Source organism: Hyla sarda, chromosome 2 (genome assembly GCF_029499605.1).
Source record: "Hyla sarda isolate aHylSar1 chromosome 2, aHylSar1.hap1, whole genome shotgun sequence".
Lineage (NCBI taxonomy): Eukaryota > Metazoa > Chordata > Amphibia > Anura > Hylidae > Hyla > Hyla sarda.
This window is the reverse complement of record NC_079190.1, coordinates 477,933,271-477,946,922: the sequence shown is the minus strand read 5'-3', so window position 1 is coordinate 477,946,922 and position 13,652 is coordinate 477,933,271. Positions and strand designations below refer to the sequence as shown.

General features: G+C 48.6%; 1 protein-coding gene across 1 annotated transcript in view; it reads left to right on the top strand.

Moving 5' to 3' along the window:
* The window catches only part of ADAMTS5 (ADAM metallopeptidase with thrombospondin type 1 motif 5), a 104,099-nt gene that overhangs the window by 13,272 nt on the left and 77,175 nt on the right, over positions 1–13,652 (top strand). The window lies entirely within an intron of this gene.

Genomic DNA, 13,652 nt, shown 5'->3' with positions numbered 1-13,652 from the left:
TGCTAGATGTAGCATGCCAGCCTCGGAGTTTATAAATTCATTTCCACATCAGAGGTTTGGAAAAAATGTCCCTGGAATGCCTTGTGGAAACCACTCGTCCAGATGGCATGGCATAACTTCCAGGGCTGGAACTGCTTCTTAGCGGGTACTCTTAGCTTTATTCTGCACTTGTGCATTCTTTCTACAATATATATATATATATATATAAGCCGTATCCATCCTGCTAAGGTGAAACTTTATGACCCAAGCAAAATCATTGTTCTATTTATAAGTCACCGTGAGAGTGCAGATGTCCCGTGCCTCCCTTGAGGGTCTTAATCTGATTAAGAATCCAGAGATCATATGTTCGGAATACGTGTGTGCCTAACCTTGGGACATTTTCCCTCGGCCAGCGAGCTCCGTCCTGAGGATGAAATTGATACAAATAAACAAGTGTTAAAGTAGGATTATAAAATATACAATATAGCATCTGTTTTCATGGTTGAGAATAGAGATGAGCAAACTTTTTAAAAGTTTGGCTCTGCCAGTTCGCCGAACTCAAAAAAGTTCTAGTTCTTCACCGAACTAGTTCAATAGCCCAGATATGTGTGTATAACACTGTCTGAGAGGCTCGTTCACAGGAGCATATTTTGTTTCAAACTCGCAGCAGGTTTCCTGTTGCGAGATTAAAAGGGACTGTTGATTTTCAGCAGCCGACAGCCAGAGGAGAGCCCGACCCCTTCAAACTGGCAATAGGAACCCACTTCGAGTTTGAAACAAAATGCGCCCGTGTGAACAAGCCCTAAAAGTGCTTAATAACAATAACCTGTATAGAGATAAAAAGGAGCAGGGACCGACAAACGGCGCCTCGTGTATTACCCCAGGATATACATAGGAAGTGAGGGAAGTGGGGGATGACCCCATGGGGCTTATAGATGGCCGCTCACCTCAAGGTGGATAAAACAGGCATGTAACCCCAAATTCTGGGGTGCCAAGAATAGTGAACTGCTGCCAAGCCAGTGGGTTGCAGGAACCGACCCAGGTCGTCCTGTGTAGGTAAGGATGAGGAATAAAAAAGAACCCTTGGAAAACCGGCGCTGCAGTCCTTGGAGATGAAGACAATGAAGTCCAGGTATAGTAAAGATCCTAGGCAGGACCGTATAATTGTTTTAAGTATAATAAAACAATAAAACAATGGATGACGTGTTTCGGGAGGAACCCTCCCTTCCTCAGATCAGGGTTGGGAGGATTCCTCCTGAAACACTTCATCCATTGTTTTATTATACTTTAATAAACGGTCCTGCCTAGGATCTTTACTATACCTGGACTCCGTTGTCTTCATCTCCAAGGACTGCAGCGCCGGTTTTCCAAGGGTTCTTTTTCTACTCCTCCTCCTTAATAAAAATAGCCCTGTATAAAACTGTTAGGTGACCTAGGAGTGAATCTATGGACTCCTAAGCTGTTTATAAGGCAAAGTTAAAGGTTATAAGTAGCTGGTGCATGAACCCCCGCGATCTCCTGCACGATGCTCTAGCTCTCCTGCTGCACGGAATGGTCAGCATGTGCCCTCCATGCATCTCTATGGATGAGCCGGAGATATAAGGGAGTTGTACTCGGGGGTATCTTTGGCTCTCACATAGAGATGGATGGAGGGCGCATGCCGACCCCTGCTCCGTTCATGAGTAGAGCCGGAGCTCTGTGCAGGAGATCATGAGCGTCCCACTAAAGGATTTTTTGTGCTTTTTGGCCTCCTAGAAACTGTGCAAAAGTGGCACAAAAATTTACAACCTGTGTAAAACAAAAATTCACCTGTCACAGCGTCCAATAAAAACAGATTTTGGACTGACAGGACAGATGCAGAACACTCTCTGCTGCTTTACTACAATTATTAAACCGCATATGTGTGGCCCTACTCCTTACTGTTTTGTTTACTGTTCACTGCTCACTGCTCACTGTCCCTCACAGAGATCTTCACCTAACACCTTCCATCTGTAAAATGGTTGCTAAAGCTATGTGCATAGGCTTTTATAGTGGCTATGTACATAGGCTTTTATAGTGGCTCTGACATCAAAAGAGGAGGAGGAAGGATCACATGACCTCAGGGAATCCCATAATGCCTTTCAAACAGCTCAATCAGCCAATCAGGAGGCAGTATAGGTACTGAATGAGCTGTTTGAAAGGCATTATGGGATTCCCTGAGGTCATGTGATCCTTCCTCCTCCTCTTTTCTGCTATGTGGCTGATGTTAGTTTAGCAGGTTTTGCTGAACCACCCAAAATTTGATTTCTAACACAACTCATGTTCTACAGATTGAGTTTACTCATCTCTAGTCAAGATTTAGCAGTGTTTCCTAACCAGTGTGCCTCCAGCTTCTGCAAATCTAAAACTCCCAGCATGCCCGGAGATGTAGTTTTGCAACAGCTGGAGGCACCCTGGTTGGGAATTAAGACAAAATACAATAGGTAGGTCTAATAAACGTCGCAAAACTAACTCAAAACATGTGCTAGAACGGCTTGCCCAATGCATCGTAACCCCCAGGAGAAGCTGGCTTCCTAAATATGTTTGGAACAATGAAGCAACGCGTTTGGAATTTAAAGGAACGACATCCGCAGCATTGTAATACCGAAGGCCCCCTTTTTGGAAAATAAAATGATATTTCTGCTGGCTCGCCTGACTTAACCTTTTTTATTTCACATGAACAATGAATACAAATCTGTAACCTTGAATGGTTCGAAATGAGAAATCTTCCTGCATATTGAGATTACATAGTTCCTTTTTCGAAAGTTACGGCCACTGGGCAGAGCCGTCCAACTTTTTGCACAAAAAAAATGTGTTTGCGTGTAAAAAGTTGGTTGCTGGGCAACTAGATGCCGAAACTACCATCTCGGTGTTTTGATGGGCTGTGACTGCTGCCTTTGCTCAGTTTCGAACGTCCAGATGTTGTGTTCTAATGGCATGTTTACCCCGCCATGAAGCAAAAGGCATGAGGTACATTTTCCATTTCAGTTTACCAGTCGAGTCGGCTTTGAACATAGTGACTATGTGCTAGAGAAATAATATTTGCATTTCATCTGTCAGTGAAATACATCTCGCGAGTGCTTGTGACTGTGAAATACTCTACAAGGAATGCATTAGCTGAACGCAGGGAAATCTCGATCCTGGCGTACACAAAAGCCAACTTTGGAATTCGGCATAAACATTACCCGGAGTGACTTTGTACGCTACCTTTTTTTGTTTCCCTGTAATCTATCCTGGAGCCTATGATATTGCATTAGGGCCTTTGTGCGAATCAGCATTGTAGACCAGAAAAGTGAGGTGATATTAGAGAAGATGAAAGACTATTATGCGCTGAAACGTGGTAAGGCGAAAAACACACAACAAGCAGCACTAAGCAGTTTTCCAATCTTGCGAGTGCTTTTTAGTACCTAAACTATAGCTGCTTAGTAAGGGGTATATTTATATAAGCCAGATATTTGCCATAGACTCGAGTGTTTGGAGCTAAGCAAACCCTGGTTGCCATGGACTGCAAGGAAAGTGATAAGGAGGGTGGTAAATTGAAAATTATAGAATGGACCTTCTGACCACAATGACTATGACCAAAACTTCACTTTTAAGGTGTAAGGGCTCGTTCACACTACATTTGTCGTACGGAATTCAAGAGCTGAAATTCAGGTGTAGCAGCCTCCCATTGTTTTATTGGGACTCTGCTGTACGTGCACATGACAGAATTTCTGTGGTGGAAACATCTGCCTAGGAAATTTAAATTCCGGACTTCCCTTGGAAATGCATTGCCATCTATATAGATGGCACATTTCCGCGCGGTCCTAGTGTCGTCTCGTTCTGCCGTGCGCATGCGCAGTGTGCTCGCACATGGCGACTGCTCTCGACCTAGCTCAGAGAGCAGGGGGAGCTGCTGCGATATGTGCGAGTACAGCGCACATGCGTGGCGACTCGCACATCGCAGCAGTGTGCTGGTAGCAGTGTATTGCCGTTCCGAGCAGGCCCATCTAAAGGCACCATGTAGCGGTCCTTCAGTGGCGGATCTGAAGCGTAAAATACACTGTGGATCCACTCGTCTGAACGTTCCCTTAGGGTACGTTCACACAAGAGGATCCACAGCTAATTTTATGCTGCGGATCCGCCGCTGAAGGACCTGCTACAGAGTGCCTTTAGATGTGCCTGCTCTGAGCGGCAATACACTGCCATGAGCAGACACACTGAAGCTATGTGCTCCAAGAACTAGGTCGAGAGCTGCCATGATGTGCGAGTATACTGTGCATGCGCGGCGACTCGCACATCGCAGTGTGTCTGCTCTTAGCAGTGGATTGCCGCTCCAAGCAAGCATATGTAAAGTCACCATGCAGCAGTCCTTAAGCGGCGGATCCGCAGTGTTAAGTACACTGTGGATCCGCTCGTGTGAACGTACCCTTAGTGTGTTTTCACTAAGGATTCACTTTTCCTTGCTGAATTTCCTCTGTAGATCTGAGCCACCTGGATTCAATGTTGAAGGGGTACTCCGCTGGAAAACATTTTTTTTTTTAAATCAACTGGTGCCAGAAAGTTAAACAAATTACTTCTATTAAAAACTCTTAATCCCTCCAGTACTTATCAGCTGCTGTATACTACATAAGAAGTTTTGTTGTTCTTTCCAGTCTGACCACAGTGCTCTCTGCTGACACCTCTGTCCATGTCAGAACTATTCAGAGCAGGAGAGGTTTGCTATGGTGATTTTCTCCTACTCTGCACAGTTCCTGACATGGACAGAGGTGTAAGCAGAGAGCACTGTGGTCAGACTGAAAAGAAATTCAAAAAGAAAATAACTTCCTCTGTAGTATACAGCAGCTGACAAGTCATGGAAGGATTAGGATTTTTTAATAGAAGTAATTTACAAATCTGTTTAACTTTCTTGCACCAGTTGATTTAAAAATAAATTGTTTTCCACCGGAGTACCCCTTTAAGTTTGGCCAGAATTTATACCTCATGTGGCTGGAGTGTGTCAGCAGTTCCTGCAAGAGGAAGGCATTGATGCTATGGACTGGCCTGCCCGTTCCCCAGACCTGAATCCGATTGAGCACATCTGGGACATCATGTCTCGCTCCATCCACCAACGCCACGTTGGTCCACAGACTGTCCAGGAGCCACCTCATCAGGAGCATGCCCAGGCGTTGTAAGGAGGTCATACGGGCACGTGGAGGCCACACACACTACTGAGCCTCATTGTGACTTGTTTTAAGGACATTACATAAAGTTGGATCAGCCTGTAGTGGGGTTTTGCACTTTAATTTTGAGTGTGACTTCATATCCAGACCTCCATGGGTTGATAAATTTGATTTCCATTGATAATTTTTGTGTGATTTTGTTGTCAGCGCATTCAACTACGTAAAGACGAAAGTATTTCATTCGATTAGTTCATTCATTCAGATCTAGGATGCGTTTGTTAGGATTCGGCTAGCTGGATGTGGATCCTCTGTGTCAGCGAGGGATTGGCGTGGACCGTGTCGGTGGACCGGTTCTAGGGTTGCTACTGGTTTTCACCAGAGCCCGCCGCAAAGCGGGATGGTCTTGCTGCGGCGGTAGCAACCAGGTCGTATCCACCGGCAACTGCTCAACCTCGCTGACTGCTGAGAAGGCGTGGGACAGAAGGACTAGGCAGAGGCAAGGTCAGACGTAGCAGAAGGTCGAGGCAGGCGGCAAGGTTCGTAGTCAATGAGGATAGCAGGAGATCTGGAACACAGGCTTTGGACAACACTAAACGCTTTCTCTGGCACAAGGCAACAAGATCCGGCCAGGAAGTGCAGGGAAGTGAGGTAATATACACAGGGAGCAGGTGGAAGCTAATTAGACTGATTGGGCCAGGCACCAATCACTGGTGCACTGGCCCTTTAAATCTCAGAGAGCTGGCACGTGCGCGCCCTAGAGAGCGGAGCCGCGCGCGCCAGAACATGACAGCCGGGGACCGGGACGGGTAAGTGGCTTGGGATGCGATTCGCAAGCGGGTGCGTCGCGCTATGCGAATCGCATCCCCATTGCGAATGTCAGTGCAGCGCTCCCGATCAGCGGGTCTGACCGGCGTAACAGCGTTATCTTAGTGCTCCCTTTATTTTTTTGAGCAGTGTACATACATTCACCGAGGCCTATGCATACACAGCCAGCTATAGTGGGTATTGCATCTTGTCCCCTTTACTTTCTATTTTTGCTGACATCTTGATTTTTAAGAGAGTTACACTTTAGGGATAGTTGTAAATCTCATCTATTAAAATCCTCAAAACAATGCTTGACACATCAATTTACCCAAAACGCGTTAGTTAGGTTGATACTTCTAAAGCCTGTGCAAGAAACTAAGTACCAAAAGTAATAGGGCACCCTAGAAAATCGATGAACGTAACGTTATTCTGCCAGTGCTGGGAACAATGACGTGTTAGAGCTCTGATCTGGAAATCAATATTCATTTGAACTCCAGATTTCTGGACATCTGTACATTTTGAAGCAGAAAAATTGAAATGCCAGCGAAAGAACACAATGTTTGTCGTGTCTACCAGTGTTTCTGAACCAGGGGGCCTCCAGATGTTGCAAACCTACAACTCCCAGCATGCCCAAAGTTGTAGTTATGTAACAGCTGGAGGCACTTAGGTTGGGAGACACTGATCCACACAATATCATCTTACTTACCCTGTACCCTGGCACTCTGCTTTCATTACATACTGTCTGTATCATTGTCATACATACAAGTCATACACGCACGTCAGAGCCAGTAGGGGGGGTCGCATGTGCTGTAGATCGCTGTATCTTAATACACAGCAGTCCCAGCGCTGTAAGAGAGGATATGCGTGGCGGCGGAGGGGCTTTGCAAACCCCGCCTATCTGACTGTGCCTGACCGCTGGATAAATGCATTTTATAACTTAGAAAAGAAGGAAAAGCTATAAAGGTATGGTTAGACTCACTATATGGAAATCTGTAACAACATTGGGGGGGGAGTTCTGGGGGGTTAATAAATTATGACAGTTGCGCTTTAAATTGAGGCCCATGAGGAATCGTGGACACAAAAGGGCCTGGTATGTTTTGCCCACCTCCTTATCTTTCTGCAATTCTTTGGCCCAGTTCCCTACAACCTTGCCTAGTATCAATGCACTTTGTATAGAGTGGGCACTGACAAAAGTAGATATAACCAACCAGAGCTACACCCCTCTCCCTAAGGACCTAATAGAAGTGTAGGAAGGTAGTACCATACAGCCAGTCAGTGCATGCACTTAAAGGCGTACTACACTACCAGCGTTCAGAACATTTAGTTCCGAACACTGTGTGCGTGCGGCAGGCCATGTCCCTCATGACGTCATGCCCTCCCCCCCCCCCCCCTTAATGCAAGTCTATGGGAGGGGATATGGCGGCCGCCACTAAATGTTCTGAATGCTGGCCAGTGGTGTAGTACAGGGGTTTTACCATTGAAATGTAAAAATCAGATTGATCAGTTCTTCCAGCCATTGACACGTTTTGCACACCTGTCCGTAGCATTGTATGTTGAGTTTGGTTTCAGTTTACAATGGTCCAGAAAAGACCCAAAATATTGTAATCTGAGGCCATTTTAAGTTGAGAGACCACTGTATCATATTTCCTACCATTACTGGATTTTGGCAGTATGATCCTTCATTGAAAATCGCAGTGCAGAATATTTAAATTACCCGCAACTAGAGCGGCGCCGGCTCTAGCAAGTAGTCACAGTCCTCAGCAGTGTGAAGATTGCTGTGGGATATAGCTTGCTGAGAATGGGGTATGCCTGGACCCTAAATCACACCCCAACAGGCATGATAGCAGTGCTAAATTATGTGACTACTGTTACGCCGAGCGCTCCGGGTCCCTGTTCCTCCCCGGAGCGCTCGCCTCATCCTCGTTGCTGCAGCGCCCCGGTCAGATCCACTGACCGGGTGCGCTGCGGTACCGCCTCCAGCCGGGATGCGATTCGCGATGCGGGTGGCGCCCGCTCGCGATGCGCACCCCGGCTCCCGTACCTGACTCGCTCTCCGTCGGTCCTGTCCCGGCGCGCGCGGCCCCGCTCCCTAGGGCGCGCGCGCGCCGGGTCTCTGCGATTTAAAGGGCCAGTGCACCAATGATGGTGCCTGGTCCAATCTTCCCAATTACCTTGATTAGTTTCCACCTGTGCACTCCCTACTTATACCTCACTTCCCCTGCACTCCCTTGCCGGATCTTGTTGCCCTTGTGCCTAGTGAAAGCGTTCCCTTGTTTGTTCCTAGCCCGTGTTCCTGACCTCCTGCCGTTGCCCCTGACTACGATCCTTGCTGCCTGCCCTGACCTTCTGCTACGTCCGACCTTGCTTCTGTCTACTCCCTTGTACCGCGCCTATCTTCAGCAGTCAGAGAGGTTGAGCCGTTGCTAGTGGATACGACCTGGTCACTACCGCCGCAGCAAGACCATCCCGCTTTGCGGCGGGCTCTGGTGAAAACCAGTAGTGACTTAGAACCGGTCCACTAGCACGGTCCTCGCCAATCCCTCTCTGGCACAGAGGATCCACCTCCTGCCAGCCGGCATCGTGACAGTAGATCCGGCCATGGATCCCGCTGAATTTCCTCTGCCAGCTGTCGCCGACCTCCCCACACTGGTCGCCCAGCAAGCCCTAAAGATCGCCCAACGAAATCACCAGCTGGCATACTTGACCTCCGTGACACTGCAACTTCAGTCACAGATACAGCAGCTGCTGCCGCAGATACAGCAACTTCAGTCACAGACACAGCAGCTGCAACAACCATCTCCTCCGCCGGCTCCTGCAACTCCTCCGCAGCAACCGGCCGCTCCTAACCCCTGCTTGTCCCTGCCGGACAAATTTGATGAGGACTCTAGACTCTGCCGTGGTCTCCTTTCTGGAAAGGCCTTGTCTGGGGCCACACCACTCTGGGACCGCAATGATCCTGCCACAGCCACAGTCCAGTCCTTCTTCGCTGAGGTCCGTGGTGTCTTCGAGGAGCCTGCCCGAGCTTCTTCTGCCGAGACTGCCCTGCTGAACCTGGCCCAGGGTGTTTCTTCCGTTGGCGAATACGCCATTCAGTTCCGTGCTCTTGCTTCCGAGTTGTCCTGGAATAGTGAGGCTCTCTGCGCGACCTTTAAAAAAGGCCTATCCAGCAACATTAAAGATGTTCTGGCCGCACGAGAAACTCCTGCTAACCTACATGAACTCATTCATCTTGCCACTCGCATTGACATGCGTTTTTCCGGATGGCGTCTGGAGCTCCGCCTGGATATGGACTTTGTTCGCACGAGGCGTTTTTTCTCCCCGGCTCCTCTCTCCTCTGGTCCTCTGCAAACCGTTCCTGTGCCTCCCGCCGTGGAGGCTATGCAAGTTGACCGGTCTCGCTTGACACCTCAAGAGAGGACACGACGCCGCATGGAGAATCTTTGCCTGTACTGTGCCGGTACCGAACACTTTCTGAAGGATTGTCCTATCCGTCCTCCCCGCCTGGAAAGACGTACGCTGACTCCGCACAAAGGTGACACAGTTCTTGATGTCAACTCTGCTTCTCCACGCCTTACTGTGCCTGTGCGGATATCTGCCTCTACCTTCTCCTTCTCTACTATGGCCTTCTTGGATTCCGGATCTGCAGGAAATTTTTTTTTGGCCTCTCTTATCAACAGGTTCAACGTCCCTGTGACCAGTCTCGCCAGACCCCTCTACATCAATTGTGTTAACAATGAAAGATTGGACTGTGCCGTGCGTTACCGCACGGAACCCCTCCTAATGTGCCTCGGACCTCATCACGGAAAAATTGAGTTTTTGGTCCTCAGGTTCTTTGGCCCCAAGAAGAGGGGGAGACCCAAGGGGGGGGGTACTGTTACGCCGAGCGCTCCGGGTCCCCGTTCCTCCCCGGAGCGCTCGCCTCATCCTCGTTGCTGCAGCGCCCCGGTCAGATCCACTGACCGGGTGCGCTGCGGTACCGCCTCCAGCCGGGATGCGATTCGCGATGCGGGTGGCGCCCGCTCGCGATGCGCACCCCGGCTCCCGTACCTGACTCGCTCTCTGTCGGTCCTGTCCCGGCGCGCGCGGCCCCGCTCCCTAGGGCGCGCGCGCGCCGGGTCTCTGCGATTTAAAGGGCCAGTGCACCAATGATGGTGCCTGGTCCAATCTTCCCAATTACCTTGATTAGTTTCCACCTGTGCACTCCCTACTTATACCTCACTTCCCCTGCACTCCCTTGCCGGATCTTGTTGCCCTTGTGCCTAGTGAAAGCGTTCCCTTGTTTGTTCCTAGCCCGTGTTCCTGACCTCCTGCCATTGCCCCTGACTACGATCCTTGCTGCCTGCCCTGACCTTCTGCTACGTCCGACCTTGCTTCTGTCTACTCCCTTGTACCGCGCCTATCTTCAGCAGTCAGAGAGGTTGAGCCGTTGCTAGTGGATACGACCTGGTCACTACCGCCGCAGCAAGACCATCCCGCTTTGCGGCGGGCTCTGGTGAAAACCAGTAGTGACTTAGAACCGGTCCACTAGCACGGTCCTCGCCAATCCCTCTCTGGCACAGAGGATCCACCTCCTGCCAGCCGGCATCGTGACAACTACTTGCTTGAAGGGCTCTCCCAAATGACTGGTCGTGGGTAATTAAAATTTTGCACACATTGATTATGTAAATACTGTAAAGTTTAAACATTTTAAGACTCGTTTTACAGAAGAATGCACGGACCCACCTAACCTGTAAAGGGGGTGGAAGGGGGAGCAGGGCGACCCTCCCAGTATGCTACCAGTAAAGACATGTACAACCAAGTTTCTTTGCTGGACTGTAGGGATCGGTCACAGCTTTTATTGAAATATTTATCTAAACACTGTAAACTGTTTTGACCACAAAACCTGTATAACTCTTGCTCGTTATGATATTGGTAGTAGGTGCGGTATGCCAACCGTCATACCATTAGCAGGCATGTCTGCCCTCATCCTTATATCCTTCATTTCTCAATCTCCACCACCAGCTGTGACTTGCAAAAGAATTTGATGAAGAAAGCAAGAACAACAACAACATGGCCACCAAGAGTAAAAAAACAACAACCCTCAGGGAAGCACCATAAGCAAAGCCCAACACCAGAAACAACCAATCTTCCTCCACATCACATCCAGATCCCCCGATACAAGGAAAAAAACAGTAAAAGTCCATAATTTTTGTTTTTTCTATAAATGTTTTAAATTTTTTATATATTTTTTTAAGTACAAAAGTACAAACATAATAAATAATAAAAAGTATAAAACAAAGTGCAAACAGCAGCATGACAGAAAAAGGGGGCGGGAAAAAAAACCTGTAGTACAAAACTGGATTGGGCGGGTGGGCAGGAAGTTTCACAGGGGGCCGGTGAGGAAAGAAAGGTGCAGGGGTAGGAAGGGGAGGCAACATATAGGATCAGGGGGCATGCTGTCTGCCCCCACTCCTCCCCCCCCCCACAGTCTCCACCAGGCCAGCCTGAGACCGCCCACTGGCCAAACCCAGGTCGGGTCATTAACCCCTTAGCGCCCAACCCCTTCTGCTATACCTGACCCTACAGTAAGCAATACCTGTGCCTATGCGACGAGGTACTGCACAAAATTTGCAACTTTCCCCTTCCCCACTAAGGGGGCCTAAGGGAAAAAAATTGCTATAATTCAACCCAGTTTTACCAGAAATTTACTCCAGTGAACATTGTGGCACAGGCCGTCAGAAGTGCAACAGATTTATTAAGAGGCCAGTGTATCTTAATAAATTCGGGTCCTTAACCATTACAAATTTTTAGTTTAAGGTGTACTCCACCCCTAGACAGAAGCTTGTCTTTGACATAAATGCAGGGGCGGGATGGCAGTTGTCGCCCGTCACCCAGCACAGAGTAGAGTTCGCTCCGTGCGACGGATGACTTGGGTACCGTGCCGGACATCTCGGGGGGGGGGGGGGGGGGTGTTTGTGGGGGTGGCTGGTGTTAACCCCCTGCAATTTGAATAAGGGAAAGATGTCCATAGCAACCAATCAGATCGCTTCTTTCATTTATGATAAGGCCTCTGGAAACTGAAAGAAGGGATCTGATTGGTTGCTATGGGCAACTCAGCAACTTTTTCTCTGGACAGGTTTTGATGAATCTCCCCCTTTGTGTCATGAAGAAGGAAATACATTATGGAGGAGATTTATCAAAACCTGTTCAGAGAAAAAGTTGCTGAGTTGCCCATAGCAACCAATCTGATCGCTTCCTTCATTTATGATAAGGCCTCTGGAAACGGAAAGAAGCGATCTGATTGGTTGCTATGGGCAACTCAGCAACTTTTTTTCTGGACATGTTTTGATAAATCTCCCCCCTTAATTTTTTAGCACAGTTTCTCTCAAAGCATCACAGGCCAAAATGAGGCCTTTCTTTCTTTCTTTCTTTCTTTCTTTTTTTCCCCTTCACGCTGATCATGAGTGTTAAGAACAAGTGTGACCACACAGTAGTGATCGGGTGAGTGAAGGTGCGAACAGTAGACTTTTCCATTTATTTTTGGCATGGGGCAAGAACACGTTTGTTGATGTGCAAAAAAAAAAAAAATCGGACTACTGTCTCCTGTTCCTGGCTGTCAACACGTCTCCGTGATAAGATAAGGGTGGTCATGGGAGCATTCCCATGAGATGACAACATGGGTGGTGACAGTCAATACACCCTGCTAACACCATGCCATGGTTTACATCAGTGGTCTCAAACTGTGGTCCTCCAGATGTTGCAAAACTTCAACTCCCAGCATGCCCGGACAGCCAACGGCTGTCCGGGCATGCTGGGAGTTGAAGTTTTGCAACATCTGGAGGGCCACAGTTTGACACAACTGTTTTAGATCCATCACTCCGATTCATTTTTATCATAAATCATCATATATTGGTTATAACTCCATTTTTAACTATGCAGGGAATTTGGAGATTAGTTTTTTAGGAAAGCAGAGTTTTGAGTGCTTAGATTAAGGGTGCGTTCACACGCTATTACTAGCAACGGGTTTCCCGCTGTGGGAATCCCGCTGCGAGTTACGCTACCAGTGATTTAAATGGGTCCACAGACAGTCCGCAATAGTGTCAGATTTGCGGACTGTCCGCGGACCCATTCAAATGAATGGTAGCATTACTCACAGCGGGTTTCCCGCAGCGGGAAACCCGTTGCTAGTTGCTAGCATGTGAACGCACCCTAAAGGGGAACTCTGGGAAAACAAATGTTTTCAAATCAGCTGGTGCCAAAAAGGTAAAAAGATTTGTAAATTAATTCTATTAAAAAATCTTAAAGGGGCTCTCCACTGCCCTGCCTTCTGGAGCTCCGCTCACAGCGTCCGGAAGTTTATTACTCCGAACGTTGTGTGTGGGCTTCCGTGTTCGAGGCCGCCCCCTCGTGATGTCACGCCCGCCCCCTCATGACGTCACGCCCACCCCCTTGTGACGCCAAGCCAGCCCCCTCAATGCAAGTCTATGGGAAGGGGGCGTGACAGACGCCACAAGGGGGCGGGCGTGACGTCACGAGGGGGGTGGGGTGATGTCACGAGGGAGCGGGCATGACGTCACGAGGGGGCGGCCTCGAACACGGAAGCCCGCACACAGCGTTCGGAATAATAAACTTCCGGACGCTACGAGTAGAGCTCCGGAAGGCAGGGCAGTGGAGAACCCCTTTAATCCTTCCAGTACTTATCAGCCGCTGTATACTACAGATAAATATATG